Genomic DNA, 17,266 nt, shown 5'->3' with positions numbered 1-17,266 from the left:
CTGCCCATTACAGCTACCTTTGAGATTGTTCTGAGCCTGTCAACAGATTTATTGCTTGGCAAGCAAGGATCAAGTTCTCTCTCTAAAGAACCATCTGGCAATTTGCACAATACAACAAGCCATACAGTGCTGCACGAGGCTGGAATCCTATCTAATGCAATTCGTTAAAATATTCATTTAAGAATAATAATAAGGCATGAGATTTCCAATATTAATGACAAATGTGAGGGGGAGGGAAATGAAAGGATGCAAGTGGTTCTGTATTTGGAAAAGATGTCACTAAGCAATTCCTATCCCAGGAGGCAGGAAAAAAATTTAAGAGAGGGTGAGGTGCTGGCCCGGACCCTTGCCCGAATGATATAGCTAACAAGAAGAGTCATGCTCAGAAATGATCCACAACTGGCATCCAAAATTGGTCAGGGTTTCTTGCACACCACCCCAATTAATTGTCAAGCCTGCAGTCAGCTATTTAGTTAAAGAGCTAATGTATCACAAAAAGAAAAAAAAAATCAGTCTTTTTGTTTCTATTTTTACCTTGGAATGCCAACTGATTCACTTCAAAAAGGCCAGCAGCATTCCCGTCAGGGTGCCAGGTTCCTGGTAGTTGCAAGGTAGGAGTGTTTTCCTCCTCCTGCTGTCTGGCAATCAGGCAGTGTCTACCCACTGAATGATGCTTACGTGCAGTTCAAGTGTTTGTTAAGGTCTTTTCTTTACTTTGGGAAGGGTTAAGTCACCCGAGGAGGACAGCATAACTCTAGACAAAATCAGAAGCATACTTCAGATAACAACAGAAAGTTAACAAGACACAAGTAGATGCAAGGCAACTCAAGGCTCTGGCATTCCCACGCCCCAGCATTTTAGAAATGTTCCTTCACTTACAGCAGGAGGCACATATCTGAAGCAGAGGTTTTTTTGCCATAGCTTATTTAACAAAGCACAATTATCTTAAGCTAAAAAGGCAGTGTTTCAACCCAACCACAAAGGCTAACAAAACTAAATAAATAAATTTCTCAAAGCTAAACAACTGTCAAATTAAACACCCTTGGGGTTTGTAAGATATGTTGTATAATAGTTGCATAAAATATGTTGGTAGGTGATCAAACATTTAATTTCTCCCTGCTAGTTTTCCTGATAAACTACTTGATACCAGGCCTTTCCATTATTTATCCTACCATCTTCATTCTTTGCTCTTTGTGCTGGAAGCTTAGGAGAGGAATCCCATGTCACTTCAAGACTATCACAAGATAAAAATATCACATTATTTCTTTTCAGTTCGGATACTGAAGTGTAGTCATTTAGAATCCCTGTGTTAATCTCAAACCCATGTTTTTTTAAGGTTTCAGATTTAAAAATAGACAAGTCTGGCGTCAAGTTGCCCAAGAACACCAAGTGTTGAAATAAGATCTGTTATGTCATTGTCTCCTCAACGAAGAGGAAGTTGCTGCAAACTTCTGAGAACTTCAGCTTGACACGTTAGTGATGAAGCCTGGTCCACACCCATCAGCAAGACAGTCGTTTGTGAACAACACTCGTGAAGGCAGCAGGCCAGAACAAGCTTGCCATTTGTTCAGTGATTCGCTCAAAAAGATGTTCGTTATAAGGAAAATGGCTAACAGGTTATTCAGCAGATATAATTGAGTTTTTTGCTTCACTAAAAATGTCTGGACAGTGGGCGATTTCAGCACGGTGAGCCTGAGTCTGCTCTTGAACTAATTTAAATACATTGGCTGAAATGGAGTTAATCAAGGATATAAATCAGTCAGGCTCTGTCATCTTAGATTCTGGTTCTCCAGATATAATAGTCTGTAAGTATGTCTAGTCATTATGGGCTCTATCCAGTTTAAACAGTTTGCCCTACGAGCTGAGCCACCTCCATCTCACACCACTTCATCTGGTTTCTGATACCATTCCTCCTGTCCTGCTTCACCCCAACAATTCCACCTTCAGCCCCCCCGCCCCCTTCACCTTCACCTCCTCCCCAGGCTTTGACTCTTTTGGCTCCCTCAGTTTATACCTAAAGCTAGTATGTCAACCTCAGCATTATTCACATCTCTTCTTAGGACTTACTCTTCCCCCAGATGATAACTACAGCTGTCAAGTGTCTTCACCTCAACATAAGGAAGGTGTCCTATTTTTCTATACAACACATATTGAGGAAACCACACAGATGCAGCTGGGTCCCAAATATATCCACAGCTAAGTTAAGACCTAGCATAGGTACTGCTGTTCGGACTGGTTTCTGACTGCTGCTAATGGTGTTCACTATGTCCTCTACTACAATTAAGGTGATATTGCCCTATACACTACTATAGGGCAATATCACATTAATCCTTCCTCTAGCTTTCCCATCTAGTGTTTTCCTAGAGCATGAGGTCTCCAGAAAGGATCTTTATCTTTAAAGAATCAAATACACTCTTAAAGAACTGATATGTCTATTTTCTGTATTGTAACAATGAGGAAAAGAAAAAGAAGAGTACAAGTTTTCTTTGATTATCAGGCTGTCCATCTGTCCAACAAAGCAAAACTATTGTTAGCAGTGCATCTGCCAAGTGACAGCTCTTCAGGCATTCTGTGTACAAGACATACACCCACTCTCTGGACATATCTACAGTATTATAATGCTATTAGTCTTTATGTAGTATGCCAAATACCACAGACAATGAAACTCCAGTACTGTCTCTGAGCAATTCAATTCAAACTCCAATAAACCCTTAAACTTAACACGTATTGACTAAATACCTCTCATGATTTGGGTGTCTACTATACTTTTAAAAGGTAGGCTAGCATGTGACCCCTTTCCAGTGTTTTAAAGCAGACAGAACTATTCTTATCTAAAAAGAAACCACAGTAATCATAGTAAAAGCCTCCACAGTGGTTGTTCATGAAATTTCCAGATATTAAAGCATCATTGTCTGCAACCTGTTACCCAGATGACAGGTAACCTTGTGGGTAGGTTACAGAAAAAAAAGCAGAAAGAGGTCTACAGCCTAACATTTTATTTGCTGGCTCTCTAAAACATAAAACCAAACATTTATCCCAAAGTCTGTCTGGCTACCTATGACAACACAACATAGATTCTCACCTATACCAGCTGGGGAGACTTGAAAGATAGGAGAAAGGCGGCATACAGATTAGCCGCAGGTCTTGTATTTCTTGAGTTTTCCAAGTTTTGCTCCAGCCTATGCCTAAAAATGTATAGATGGCTAGTTCTAATATTCTAATAAATGATCTTTGATTGGTTTTATTTGAATGTCTTTGTTTCACTGAATTTTTTGGAAGTGGACTGAACCAGATCTCTTGTGGACTTGGAAGGTGTCTATTAGTTAGGATGTATATCCTTGGGAGAGTAAAAGGGTAGTTTTCTTATCTCCTTTCCTTCCCCAGTGTAGTATGCTGTTCAACACTGGCCTGTTTCTTCTTTACCTTAGCTCATGGTCTTCTCTGACAAGACTGCTTTTGTTTTTACAAATGATCTAAGCATCTTATCAAAACTATATCTATTATAGCAAAATAACATCCCTACTACTAATATTGTAAGATAAAGTTAAGACATAGTGTATTTGGATTATTTAATGTATAGTCTTCCCTTATCATTTGAAATGAAATGCTGACTTTTTCAGTATAACCCATGCTCCCTATAGGTTAATTTACAGGACCAGAAGGGCAAAATACACATCTATCAACAGTGTTTATAAGGCCTCATTTATCATGGTATGAGCACCTGTCAATCACCAAATGATACTGCAGTCCTAATCACAACATCCCTGTGTGATCATTACTTCTTATAGGTTACAAAGTTACCTGTAATCTGGGTAACTGGTTGCAGACAATGATGCTTTAAGCCAGCGGTTCCCAAACTCTGGGTCGCAACCCCAAATGGGGTCACAACATCAGCAGATGGGATTGTGGGGGTGGGAGGCTATGGGTTGGGAGTTAGGGGCCATGTTGAGGAAGTGGGGCCAAAAATGGGGAAAAGTTTTGGAAGCACTGCTCCATGTTAGAGATGCAGAAGTCAGGCACAGAAAGGCTACAAGGCTTGCCCAAGGTCAAACAGGAAGTCCGTTGCAGAGAAAGGAGTGGGGCCCATCTCTTCCAAGATCCAGGGCTGAGAATCTATCCAAAAAACCCTCCAACAATTGCTGCATAACTATGCTGTTTAGAGCAAGCACAAGCATGGTGAGGCTCTATACCACCTTATGTTACAAAATGAAGGAATGTATTGTATTGTTCATCTTCAGTGAGATAAAGCCATAAAAAAAAAGAAGTTAATTACTTCAGCGTTATACCTACATAATGTCTATAGCATTTTACACTTCAGAACTCTCCCACCAAGGGAAAGGTGGACAGAATGATGACTACTTTATAAAAGATTAAATTACAGTACTTTTTATATGATGAGAAAATATTTTGGTAGCTTTGAAGTATTATGTTGCTGTGTACCTACCGGGATGTGCTTACATGTTATATTGATTGGCGTCATGGAAAGCCCCAAGCTAAACGTTAATTTGGAGATTTCTAACTACACACAACATATGCCTCAATTACATAAGCTGTGGAATACTTTACTGCACTAATTATGCCACTGATTATGTTTCTGAGTAAGTTTTCCCCGGGAGACTGGAAATACAACATTCCAAATGAGAGCTACAACAATTAATCCAGTTCCTTGGGTGGACCCAAGGAAACCCAAAACATGATGGGCTGGTTGAAATCATGGATATGTGTATGAAGTTTTTGGAAGGGTCAGAATTTTACTGTCGGTTCATGTCAAAGAGACAAGGAAAGCAGCACGCGCAACTAAAAATGATGAAACCAATGCCCCAAGTACAAAAGGATGGAGAAAAAAAGATAGTTATGAAATAATTCTGAAATCAGTTTGTACAAAAATGTCTTTAAAAAGATGAATATGGTGGCAGGGAGGGGAAGTCAGAACCATATACATTTTCACACTTAGCACAAATGTAGCAAATACCTCTCTCCATTTCAAATTAAATTTTCACATTCAGAAAAAGGGACTGGTTTCATGTAAAATGCAGTTATCACTCAGGACTAAATGTTTTAAATATTGTGGCAAAGCTATGTCACAACCCTGGCTAAGTTATAGTTGTCCTGTTCAGGGAAATTTAAAAAGTAAGTTTGGCCAGCCAGGAGTAAGGGCTGAGGATCAAACCCAAGACCAGTTTCTCCATTAATTCTGTTGCTCTTGAATATTCTGTTTGACACTGCCAGAATTTAAACTACCAGAAGTAAATGCACAAGGCAAAGTTGCTGTAAATTGTGTGTGTTTGTAGAGCTAAATAAAAAGGTGACCTTTCAATAATTAACATCTCCTTCATACCATCTGACTAGATGACTGGGCTGCTCTGTTTTAAGTCTGGGTGTTCCAATCAAAGAAATCAAAGTTAGCATTAGTATGCTAGCTGAAAGGGACACTTTCCATTCAACAATCTGATATCTGTCCCAACCATTTTTATCACTTATATATCTACTAGGATTTCAGTAAATAAATGAGATTTACAAAAAAAGGTGATTTTCTCTAGCTTTTCAATCTATTCATTTGGCAGAATAGACTTTGGGTATGTTTGTTTTCCACTGTTCGGGGATCTTTAACACCGCAACAAGTCATTATTTTCTCTACCAGACTATTAAGAAAATGCGACTGAAATACCATAAAAATGCTGGGGGGAAATAGGGACACATGTAATACCTACAATCACTATTCTCTTATATTTAAAATCTGTTGAGACTTCAGAATTAGTGTGTCCGTAGCCTGGTACAACTGGCTAATGCAAACAAAAGAGTTTACAGGAACAAAGTTGGAAAGCAAGAGTCTGACAGGTTAGAGTAGAAGGCAAGGTAGATTTGCCACAGTCTAGTCTAGGGCTCCAGTTCATGATTACACACAAATGCTTTGCACAGAATAAGGATGGAATTAAGTGCTAAAGGTGGAGGTATAGGCTTCTTCCCTGCTTTAATTATATAAATGCAGCAAAATGGTTGGAAATTTGTGAAGGGAATGAAATTAAGCCAAAGGGATGATTTTTTTTCCTTTCACAGGCTCTGATGTTATAGTAAATGTAGTTCTACTGATTCAGTGAAGTTACTCCTCACTTACACCAATGCATGTGAAAGGTGAATTACATCTCATCTACAATACTGAATAGTTAAGTCATTTACGTGAGCATCTTGCTTGCCAGTATTATGCCAATTTTATAAAATCCAGTACATTCCTTTAGGCAGTTCCAAAGAACAAAAAATGGGACCCGATCTAACTCAGCACGGTTGTAGCACAGCCAAAGTAACTCCCTTGACTTCACTGGGTTTAGTTAGTAATGGCATTCGTATAACAGACCAGAAACTGGCTCAGGCTCCTTCAATGCCCCGTGTTATAAAAAAGTGCTGAAACTGTGTCACCGCTTCTGTTGTATACATCCTCCTCCCACATTTAGACTGTTCAATGAATATACTCCCTAGAATGAGCTGTGCAACATGAATCCCCTCAAATGACGCATGATTTTGTTCAATGTGAGTTGCACACTTTTTCTTTTCTTTTTTATGGCCTGTAACAAATTTAAAATCTGTGCAAAAGAAAGACCTCTGACTTGTAGGACTGGATTCTACATAAATGACTAGTGCCTCTGCCTTCCTAGAAAAGAAACAAACTGGAGATGGCAGATAACGGAAGGCTTAGAAGCTGGCAACTGCACTTTGTTTCTTTCGTTGCCATGGTTTTCTTAATGTCCAGTTCTTGGACTAGTTAACGGCACTGAGGCACAATAACTGGAACCAGACAATCCAGTGACCTAATATTCGAAAGCAGGACACAACACCTGATTTTCATCTTAATGAAGTCAGTCATGTTACAGTGACTTCTATATGCTCCCAGTTTACATCCGTGTAACACCCTACCTTCAAATTAATGCATCCAGATGGATCCCCTCCCATTTCAGCTTTTCACAACAGAGAGAAATACATACTTACACACACCTAAATACATTCACCCCAAAGATATAATAGGTTCCTCATGGGCCTAATTCAAAAGAATTCCTTTGTAGTATAAAAGCATTAGAAGGAATGGATGGGTGGGAATGCAGTTTAACTTGTGACAGCTTTAATTTGGTGGGTGTGCAAAATGAATGCAAGTTAAATGCCAGCTAAATAGAAGTGGGTGTAAGTGTAGCAGGAAAACCAGCTAGCAGGTTGCTGTATCATACTCCCACTTTACACCAAAGCACCTTGTCCTATGTCCTGCTTCAGTACTTTTTCTGTTGGGCCCACCCTGACTGTGCCCCATCAGCACACAAGGGACTTGTGTTCATACCAGTGAAATGCCAAATTTGTGTAGCCCCTTAAAAATAAAACTGATGTCACTGCTCAGTTTGGCTCAGAGACTCCAGCGGGAATCCCATCCGGTGACAGCAGGTACCAGCCATCCTGTGTGTAAGAGTTAGCTTTTCTCTTCCATCTGCTAATCTTTTCTCCTCTATCTCCTGGAAATTAAACATCACCTGAGGCTGCCATTCCAACCTTAAATTGATGTTTGTGCAAGTAAGTGGTTTTGTACAGGGGAAAAAGAAAAGGAATCCAATGGTATAATTTTAGGATCAAGGGTCTAATCTGTGATTAATAATTAAGGCTTTTCCTGCAATTAAAGCACAAAAGCCAAACCCCAAACAAAGGGAAACTAGAAGATCTGAAGTTAAGTCTCACATTTCATCCAAGTAACTGGCAGAGTAGCTACCTTCCAAGGATCTGGCATGCTTTTGAGAAGAGGTGGAGACCAGTATAGGAACAACAGACATTCCTAATGCACAACATCCTGTGCATCTGTCCACAAATTCCTTGTTTATAAAAGGGAGATAATTCTCAGTCAGTGCCACAGTTGGTAGGATCATACATAGCATGCAGTGTGCTGAGGCAAGTCTCTGGCATGTGCCTTCATACCAGACCAACTTTATATGGTTTTTCCCCAGGTGACTGCAATAGTTCTAAATTCAGATCTGGGTGCTCCCTATACAATCCCAGTAAGAAGAAAGCATTGCTTTCCATTTACATAATCATTCTTGAGGCCTGCATGACCTCCTCATATTATACAACTGTACTGGAAGTTAAGGATTTTTGAATGATGCATTTTATTACCTAACTATAATCCACTGTAATAAATCAGGGAAAGTACAGAGTTCTGGGTGAGGGGGTAGTTAGAGAAAGCAGCACAGTGAAGTTCAAGAGGGCAATTCCCATCCTGGTTTAAAAGAATTTTTCATTACGGAGAACTTTAAAAAGAACCCATCAAACCATTAATCTATGCCCAATCATTACCAAATGTTGCTTCTGCTAATTATATGGCAATGCTGTAATCAACTCCTTGCATCTCATAGGGAAATCCTAATAGAACTTAATAGGGTTGATAGAGCTTGATAGCTTAATTTAAAAAATATATATATATTTTCTGTAGGCTTTTTAAAATAGAAATCCTGTAATACTATTCTATAGGAAAGTAAAGGATATGGGTTAAACTACCCATAGAAGGTTTATTTCCTATAGCACTTTTCCCATAGGGATTCATTTCTCAGCACAAGTGAGCCAGCCATGAAATTACATGGATTGTCTCTGTCCTAGCTTTGAATACCATGCACATGAAGGGGAACTTACCCTGTACAGCATTATGAAACATTTTCCAGTTAATTTTATGGCTGTGTATAGAGATGTCACCTGCTAGATTATCCTGCAGTAAAGTCATAAAGCAGTGAAGGAAGTTGAAAGTCAAATTTTGGTTTGGCTGCACCCATGCAAAATCTTGATTATCAGAGAACCAGCAGTTTGGCCGGAGGTACATTCTTGGATGCATTAAGGACCAAATCCAAACTCAAAACAAATAGCCAAATAATAATCCAAGAATGCATGATACATTTGACAAAAGAGGTTACAAAGGTGTCCTCTAGGCTCCCTCCAGCCAAGGTGCTCTTTTCATTAAATCAATCCTTCGGGCTGCTCTAAAGCTGTATGCTGCCATCAACGGCAATTGTTAGCTGTGCCTAATTGATAAAACCTCTGATGGCAGATTTATGCCACCTGCTAATGCCCCTACATCTAGGATGTTCCATCAGGGGTAGGGTTTTTGGAGATGAAGGCCTGTGCCTGTGGTGTAAAGCAGCTGGAGAAAAATTTGGCACTATAATTTTCACATATCACCTAAAATCTATCTGTCTAAAAATATTTTGGTAGCATTGAAGTGATGCTGTAGCTGTGATGGTCCAGAAAATATGCAAGAGGTTTTTTATATATATATATATATGCTACTCTCCTCAAAAAAAGAAGGGGAAAACGAGCAGCTTTTGTTTTTAAAAAAAGACAAAATCCTAATACAGCAGGTACAGAAAAGACCTGTAGATGATCCAAACTGCCTTCCCTTGCATATTTACAGGCTGAAGAGCACAGTGGTTACTTGCTTAAATATGCTGGGTCCTATTCTGTTCCCAGGTACACCTCTGCCATCTCACTTGCTCCTACATGGTAAGATTTTTCCTGTTTCTTACTGACGTGTCAGTTCATGAGCACAGACACCCCCTACCTTAAGTTTCCTCTTACTATGTTTATTTCAGCTGTAAACTTTCTTGATCTTATCCTAATTTAAAGCTGTGCCAGGTGATCTCAGAAACAGCTTTTCTAAGAAGCATTGTTATCCTACACTGTGTGCATATATTTACACTCTAAGCCAAATATTTATCTTTAACTTCTCCTCCTTAAAAAAAAAAAAGCTATAGGGCTTTCTTACCAGTTAAATGGTGAAATGATCATCCTGGAAACCGAAGTCCTCTCTTTATCCAGAAGTCAGGGGAGAAATAGAACTTCCAGACCTTCACCTGCAAAGCCCAACTCACTAGAGCAGATGTCAGGATGAGAGGATAAACTTTCTTTAGGTCTACTAGGTCATTCATGACCCTTTCTACCAGGACTGCTAATCAGGTAGCCAAATGGTGACAACTGTGTTTATGAGGTTTTGGTCAGAGACTCCTGTCCATTAAATTTATTTCAGCTTGGCCACAGAATGGACATCAAATGGTAGCTTGGAATCCAGGTAATGATTTAAACTAAGAGATTTCTTATACTAAAGTTCACAAGGCAGGCACTGACTTCAGTAGTTCTGTACAAAGAGCAAATACCAACCCTCTCCTTTTATCTATTAAGATGCAATCTTTTTAATGTGTGAGAGCCTTTTACAACCTGGGCTGATATCATTTGATCAGGTTCACGCAATCAGTGCAGATGATTTGAAGTCTAGCAAACAAATTTAACTCCAAACACAAAAAGGAGCTCAACATTACTCTTTCCTAAAACCAAAAAAACTACATTAATCCATTTAAAGAACAATCAGCCAGCCACAATTTGCTTTTAAATGACAAGTCTGCTCTAGAGGTCAGGACAAACAGGTCTCAAATGGACATGCAATATCTCGATCTGAGACGGTAAAGCTAACTGGGACATTCTGGATCACAGGCTTCAACCCCGCAGACAGTTCCTTGTTTGGACCCTGATCCTACAAATGTCTCCCCTGGGCAGTTCCTCAAGGTTACAAAAGCAGAAGCCCACTGAACTCAGCAGAGCTCTGCACAGGTACATGGGGCCCTTACAGAGCCAGCTGCAAAATCAAGGACTCTGAAATCAAACTTTGGTTCACTTCCAATTTTTTGTCCAAGCTTCACCTTCATTTATCTTCTAAATATTGCCCTCAGTCCTCTCTCTCAGCCACATTAGCAATGCCTTCTATTCATGACTTCACAGATCATCCCTAGCACCTGTTTCTAGTGCTTTCATGCTTGACTCTGGTCATTCCTCTAGCCCTCCTATGAATTCCTTGAATGTTTACAGTATGAAAAGAAAACTTGCCAGATATTTCCATATTTTTGTGAACTGAGACAAAACTTCTTGTGCCAAGCTTCAATCTAGGGTAACACTTGTTTTATCAGTTAGAAACCCCAGAACATAAGCTGATGTGGGACTGTCAAAAATTAAGCAGCACTTCCTGCACAGACGCAACAATAAATAGATGAGAGAGAAAAGTCAAATGAAGATTTTGTTATTGTTTTTACAATATTTGGGCAAGACATAAGCACACCTGAGAGACCACAGCTGCAAACTCGTTGGCAAAGCAGAGAAATCAGAATAAAATTATGCCTTTAATTTTCTGCAACTCCTAACTTAAAAAAAAACAGAAAACAGTGCAGCTATTAGAAAAGCTGAAAGAAAAGATACTAGAGTTCTGTGAAAATCCACAATAGTTGACACATTACAAACTACAGACATTTCAAATCATTTTTGCAACCTGCTATTAAAATGAGAAGTCTACTACCTTAAATTTGTAAATGTTTACCTTGTATTTAGGAAGCTTAGCAAACAACTCAGTCTTGTATGCCCCACAATTTTTAATACCACTGGAACCATTATAGTGTCAAAATGTTTAGTTTTAAGCCACTGAGCTCTTCATTTTAATAATATGTTGCACAGAATTCATCTTAATCCATTTCATCAAGTTAAGCATGAACATTGTGATTAAGAGTCTGAAATTGGAGAGGCCTCATGTTATCAGGCTCATTTGAGGCAATATCTAGCCAACTTTCAAAAGTGTTTTTTTTTTTCTCCCCACCCTTCAGTTCTCATTTTTAGGTGTATTTTTAACTCTTCTACTCTCCATCTGTTTGAAGCTAAAATCCATTTTCCTTACAAGCTGTCCCTCATTGTATCCAGTGGGTCTAATTCTCCACCCCATTACACTGGTTTTATGCCACTGTAACTGCATTATTTTCAGCTGAGTTATTTGTGTGCAATGGAGTGGAGAAACTGATTCACTGTGTATACATACACGTGTATATAGACAGGGTTTGCTTTTTCCTTTTATTGTAGGACTGTTTATTAACTCTGACACAGCACAGAACTAGCCGCTCAAGGGAATATGGGACCTTGAGCTACTTTTGTGACATGCAGAACTTTTCCAGGACCTGCAGAGACTACAGCATGTTTATGCAACCCTGAGTTATGGCAGGCTTTCCTAGGTCGTCCAGCATCTCCACAGCACTCCACTCTACCCTGCTCCTGGCTTATCCCTACATGAGGGCTTGTGGGAAATCCTTGGAAGGTTATTTTAAGGCTGTTTTATAGTCTCTGCACCAGGGAAATCCTCCCACAACTGGATACACGGTGCTACTTTATGCAGCTCTGGTCCTCTTGCCTGACAGAAAGGGCCAGAATGAGGGAGGGTGTGAACATCTCACCCCATTTTTCTAGCTTGTTTGTTTAAATAATGCCAAATATTTCACTTCATCTTGCAGAGACAGGCAGATATCACAAGGAAATGCACAACTGAAACACAGTAAGGTTATTCCAACTAAACAACCACACTTAGACATCTTGCACCTGAAAAACACTTTTGATCTCTACAGATATAAAGTATTCTTTCTTGACTTCTTCAAGACTCCTCTGAAGTGAGCACACAATCATGTTGCCATCTCCCAATTTATTTATAGGCTCTTCTATGATACTTATCTTCACAGCATCTGAAAATGCCATCCACACTGCCTTGCTCTAGGGTAAAGCGGCATTTTGGTAGCAGCTACTTGATCTGAGTTCAGTGGGGTCAGCACAGACCCAAGCAGCAATTTTCACTTTGCTTTAAAGCAGTGGTTTCAAACTTTTAAGACTCAAAGCACCCCTCATGAGGCCCCCCTCAGAAAATGCTGGCTCTTAGTTTTCACTCTTTTTCTAAGCTACAGAAGCATAACAGAGCAATCCTTCTGTAGCAAAAAAACTCAGACCCTCCCGCCCCCTGCAACATTTGGTTAATACCTTGATGCTACTGGATGCCTGTACTGAAGGGGATTTAGTCCTTGGATTTCTGTTTGAAATCTCTGGGTTGATCTTGTGAATCACCTTTGCACACCCTAAGAGTGATAACATTACATGGCACCCTTAAAAAGAGCTCAAGATCTCCCCTAGGAGTGCTAGCATGGTGTGGCACCCTTAAAAGGATCTCAAGGCCCTCTGGGGTGCCACAGGCCCCCTGGTGACGCGCTTAAAAGGATCTCAAGGTCTCCCCAGCAGTGCACAGCACCGTTGAAAGAAGCTCAGGGCTCCAGGTCTCTGGTGGCACCCTGAAAAGGATCTCACGCCCCCCCCCCAGCAGTGCGATCATTGTGTCACCCCACAACACCCCAAAAAGTACCTCAAGGTCTCTCCAGCAGTGCTAACATTGCAGGGCACCCTCAGACAGAGCTCAAGCCCCCCGGGGGGCTGCAGGTCTCTGGTGGCACCCTGAGAAGGATTCCCCCCTGCAGCACTAGCACCTTTAATTAGCGCTCAAGGTCCCCCGGGGGGCTGCAGGTCTCCGGCGACGCCTCGAAAAGGATCCCACTGCCTCCGGGGTGCCGCAGGCCCCGAGGCGGCGCGGTGCGGGGAAGCCGCAGCCGCGGGGGTCGCGGGGCGGGGCGGGGCTCCTCGCCCGCCCGCAGACGTCACCTGCTCCCCGGCGCCTCATGTCCCCGGGGGGGGGAGGGGCGCAAGCGGGTCCCCCCGGGAGCTCACCTGGGCCGGGGGCCGGCGCGGGGGCGGCCCGGGCTCGGCTCGGCTCCGCTCCGCTCCGGCGGCTCCTCCGGCAAGTTTCCGGGCGGGGGAAGAAAGTCGAAACCAGCGCGAGGGGGAGGAGGCAGCGCAGCCGCCCAGGTGCCTGCCCGAGCCCGCCCGCCCGCACCTGGCGCCGGGGCCCCCCGCCCCGGGCGGCCGCACCCGCCCCGCCCCGCCCCGCCTGGGGGTCCCCAGCCCCTGCCCTCAGTGCCCGGGTGGGGGCACCGGGTCCCGCTCAGCGCCCTCAGGCGCACCCCACCTGCGCGGGGGGCTGCCCCGGCCATCCCTGCGCCCAGGACGCGTCCCGGTGAGCGGCACAAGCTCCAGGCCGAGGAGGTCCCAGCCCAAGCCGGGCCGGAGTTCAGGGATGCGCTGAGACCCAAGCCGGGGGTGGGAGGAGGTGGCTGGCAGCACTCTCCTTCTGCGGGGCTGGGCGGCCACTCCGCGTCCTTCCCTTCTCCTGGCAGATGGCGGCCAGATGGATGGGGATGGCCTGTATTTCATCCGAGCCGGATCCCTGTCTGTTTACTGAGGTGAGCCTATGCAAATGCCAAGCTGTCAAGTCTCCCATTTCCATCCCGCGGGAGGTTTCCTCTGCACTTAACAGAGGACGTCCTCACGCTTCCGTCTTGCCAGCAAATGTTTTGCCTCTTTTATAAGGGATGGGAAGAGAATAGATCAGAGACCCTGTTAGACCATATGAACTTCCACTGCCAGTAGTCAATAATTGCTGGGCAGGTTGAGAAGCCTGTTGTCAGATTACCCACACGCATCTCAGGCCAACTTCTATAAATCTGGTCAAAGGTAAATAAAAATTGTCTGTATTTTAATGGTATCCCTCTCCACTTCCTTTTCACATTGCTTACCTTCTTAGGGCCCTATCTATTCAATGGCCCTGCCCATTATCATTCAAATTTCAGCACATGTCAAGTACTTTGCAGGACTGGGACCTTTGACTGCATGCTTACTGGTGTGTAGAGCATTTAGTACAGTTTAAGTGCCACCAGAATGCAAAATAATTCATCAAATGGGAGAAACTACAGATAATTCAGGTGCCTACTACTGACCCAATTAACTGCCATCTAATTCCTAAATTTGACTCAGATAATTAGACTATGCATAGTAAAAAGACTATCCATAGCTATTCTAAATGGGGATTCTTTTTTTTAATTTTGTAGAAAAAACAGTAACCATTCAAACAATGTCACCCAGATCTTATGCTGCTTTGTGTCTCAATGCAAATATTAAAATGTTTTGCTAATGCTAGCCATAGACCTCATTCTTCAGCTCTAAGGAAACTGTACCTTTGTTAATGACAGTGGATGTGCTCATATAGACTGGGTTCGGGGGTCTTAAGCACTTTGTCCTGGCAGATGACAGGGGAAGACATGCTGTCAATACTAAGGCTCTGTCTGCACTAAGACTGAAAAACTGGCGCTAAATTTGCTAGAGTAAACCCAGCCGAAGCAACTCATACTTTAATCACCATGACTACAACTGTGTTGTATGGCTGTCTATGACAACTGTCTATGGCATTACCTTAATCATGACAGGAAGGAAGAAGGCCCTGGAAGAACTTTTGCTACAAAGGAAAGGGATATCCTCCTTATTAAGGCAGGATGCACAATTCAAATGTTATTGAAGGCCCTTGCACGGTACAACTTTCCAACCAGGCAGGGTCACCATTAGCAGGATCCACTCTGATTGTGTCACCCTGCAGCATGTAAAAAAATGGGAAACTGTATTGGGCTGTAACTGCATACTGCCATGTAAGAGGCAATGGGTTTTTTGGGGTGATATCTTTTATTGGACCAACACTATAGTTGGGAGAGATCTTAGATAAGTGTTCAGGCATAAGGTGCTCTTCCTCAGGCCTGGGCTATATCTCTTTGTTCAGTTGAGTAAGTATGTACTGTTTAAATTGATCCTTAATGGCAGGGGTGCCAAATATGTGGCTTGTAGACTGGATCCAGCCCTTGGAGCTCAGTTGTCTGGTCTGCAGGGCTCCCAGAGGGTCTGGGAATTTAGGAGTGGGGCAAGCAAGAGCAGGGCCTACAGCTGAAATCCAGGGTATAGAGCCCTGTTGGGACATGTGTCAGCAGTGGGGAGTGAGTGATGGCAACTGCTATGGCTGTGACTGCCACATACCCTGACAGGACCACTGCCTACCCTGCTGCCAATGCTGCTGAATCCACATCCAGCCCAGGGGCCCCAATAACTTTGAAACCCTTGCTTTATGGAGCAGGTTAACTAAAAAATGTTTCTCAGTTTTTCTGGGGTTCTGCATAGTTGTGCTGTATAGTTGGAATTGTGTGCATTAGCCAGATGGTAAGTCCTCTGGAGATGATGTTACAAAATTATGTTTCTTGCACAAGCTTGGAAAGAAGATGTCACTATGCAGCCTGGCTTTTTTTTTCTTTATGTTGTGGATTTTCCATTGTAAGTGCCAAATGTCAATATCTTCCACATTGTGGTAGTTTTGGAGTGATGCAGCAGCTATGATGGTCCAGGAAATATGCCACCTGAGGGAAAGCTGCAAAGCTCTCCAAACAGTGTAGTTGGTCCAATAAAATATATCAGCCCAAAAATCCTTGCCTCATGTATTTCCTGAATCATCACTCCACCACTACTAGTGCAGTGTAAGCCAGAAAGGGATGCAGGTGCTGCAGAGACACAGGGCTTCTGTATGGATTATCCTGGTTTTCATGGACCTTGGGCAATTTCTGCAGTTGTTTGAAGGTAGGCTTGGAAATTTAGGAAAAAGAAATCCCTTGGAAATTCCAAGCGGAAGCACATCTTTAGAATCAGTCCACTGGAAATCTCCCTTAGTGGACACTCCCCAAAGATTTTTATCATCTACCAGGACCCGTGTTCCATAAATTGGACAATCTTGAACATGTATAATTTAAGATGTGGTAAAAATTAATTATATAATTGTACTGGAATGTTGTTTGGTTTAGCCTTGCAAAAGAGGAGTCAGACTGAGTCATGACTGCTAATAGTCTCAGTCTGTTCACTGTAGGCTAAAGGTCTTGTCACTCTAGCTATGTTTTCACTGCAGAGTTAATATAAATGTGGGTAACTCAAATTAACACCTCTCAAGTCTGCTCAGCTTGGGTGAAAATAGCTAAACTGTAAAATGGAAAACTTGACAGAGTGTTTATGTTAACAGGTGATGAGTTGTTCATACTTGACCTGTAGCGGTAATCTATGATGGGCCAGTTAACAGGAGGTGAAAGCACCATCACATCTGAGTTAAGCAGTTTTGTGTCTGGTAACTCTGAAGTTACAATTTGAGTTAAACCTTCAAGCTCTGTATCACCCAGCTGTTCTGTCCCTGTCTCAGTCAGATGTAAATATTTTTTCATTAGCATTGCTTGCTGCCCCTCACAGCCATTGGTCTTTATTTCTTTCTACCATCAACTTTCTTAAAAAAAAAAAAGTTCTTATACTAGAGAATTTTATTTCTAGATAGACTAGTTTATCTTCACTTCTTTGATTTATCTGCCTTTTTTCAGAGAAAATAGAATGATTTTCACTTGAATTCTTATCTGCTCTGGCTGCTGATTCCCTTATCTTAAGTCATGATCCCCTGTTAATGATGTCACAGTCATGGCAAAAGAAACAGAAAGGCCATGTCCACCCAAGCAGG

The 17,266-nt window shown here is 42.1% G+C and overlaps 1 protein-coding gene and 1 long non-coding RNA gene across 7 annotated transcripts in view; one reads left to right on the top strand and one right to left on the bottom strand.

Annotated features, from left to right (window-relative positions):
* LOC149858153 (ligand of Numb protein X 2-like) overlaps positions 1–14,002 on the bottom strand; it is a 47,341-nt gene extending 33,339 nt beyond the window's left edge. The window contains exons 1-2 of one of the 6 annotated variants that reach the window (XM_090061258.1): positions 13,576–13,666; positions 535–754 (exon numbers count right to left, since the gene is read on the bottom strand). The gene's annotated coding sequence lies outside the window, so the exon portion shown is untranslated. The other 5 variants (XM_090061257.1, XM_090061262.1, XM_090061259.1 and 2 more) reach the window with 5 other exon arrangements.
* A 5-nt stretch (positions 14,003–14,007) lies between these two features.
* The window catches only part of LOC149858152 (uncharacterized), a 54,088-nt gene continuing 50,829 nt past the window's right edge, over positions 14,008–17,266 (top strand). Inside the window, exon 1 of the long non-coding RNA XR_016443983.1 lies at positions 14,008–14,147. This is a non-coding gene — a long non-coding RNA (uncharacterized LOC149858152). The remainder of the gene's footprint in view (positions 14,148–17,266) is intronic.

Source organism: Crocodylus siamensis, chromosome 8 (genome assembly GCF_052110815.1).
Source record: "Crocodylus siamensis isolate JL-2025a chromosome 8, ASM5211081v1, whole genome shotgun sequence".
NCBI classification, from domain to species: Eukaryota; Metazoa; Chordata; order Crocodylia; family Crocodylidae; genus Crocodylus; species Crocodylus siamensis.
Note: the sequence above shows the minus strand (reverse complement) of the source record. Positions and strands in the feature narration are given on the sequence as shown.